This window comes from Ovis canadensis, chromosome 7 (genome assembly GCF_042477335.2).
Source record: "Ovis canadensis isolate MfBH-ARS-UI-01 breed Bighorn chromosome 7, ARS-UI_OviCan_v2, whole genome shotgun sequence".
Taxonomy (NCBI): Eukaryota; Metazoa; Chordata; class Mammalia; order Artiodactyla; family Bovidae; genus Ovis; species Ovis canadensis.
The window spans coordinates 24,642,179-24,642,774 of NC_091251.1; the positions used below are offsets into that span (position 1 = coordinate 24,642,179).

At 46.1% G+C, this 596-nt stretch overlaps 1 non-coding gene across 1 annotated transcript; it reads right to left on the minus strand.

Annotated features, from left to right (window-relative positions):
• TRNAG-UCC (transfer RNA glycine (anticodon UCC)) lies at window positions 1–73 on the minus strand. The gene has a single exon. It is a non-coding gene; the product is annotated as a tRNA-Gly (tRNA).
• Between the last annotated feature and the right edge of the window lie 523 nt (window positions 74–596).

The window sequence follows — 596 nt, forward strand, 5'->3', positions numbered from 1 at the left end:
TTCCCTGACGAGGGATTGAACCTAGGCCCCCTGAGTTGGAAGCACAGAGTCTTAGCCACTGGACCACCAGGGAAGTCCTTATTTACTCATTTTAAATATTGATTTGATTATATGGAGCCTTATGACCATAAGTGGGTGAGTAAATTAGAATGGGGAGCAGTGCTAGAAGCAGGCATATTCACCACCACCAAAGCGTTCTCAAGAGCCTGACAAAAAAGGAGGAAACAGAAAAGTGGATGCGTGAACTCCGTCAGATGGAGAAGGCAATGGCAGCCCACTCCAGGATTCTTGCCTGGGGAATCCCAGGGACAGGGGATCCTGGTGGGCTGCCATCTGTGGGGTTGCACAGAGTTGGACACGACTGAAGCGACTTAGCAGCAGCAGAACTCCATAAGAAGACTGTCTCATAGATGCAGAGACTAAGTGGCTGGTTACCGGAAGGGAGGAGGGTTGGGGGTAGGGAAGATAGGTGAAGGGGATTAAGAGGAACAAGCCTTCAATTACTAATATACACTGTGTTCATACATTTGTTCAGGTGATCTTTATAACAGTTCCATGAGATACATATTATTTTCTCAAATTTATAGTTGAGAAAA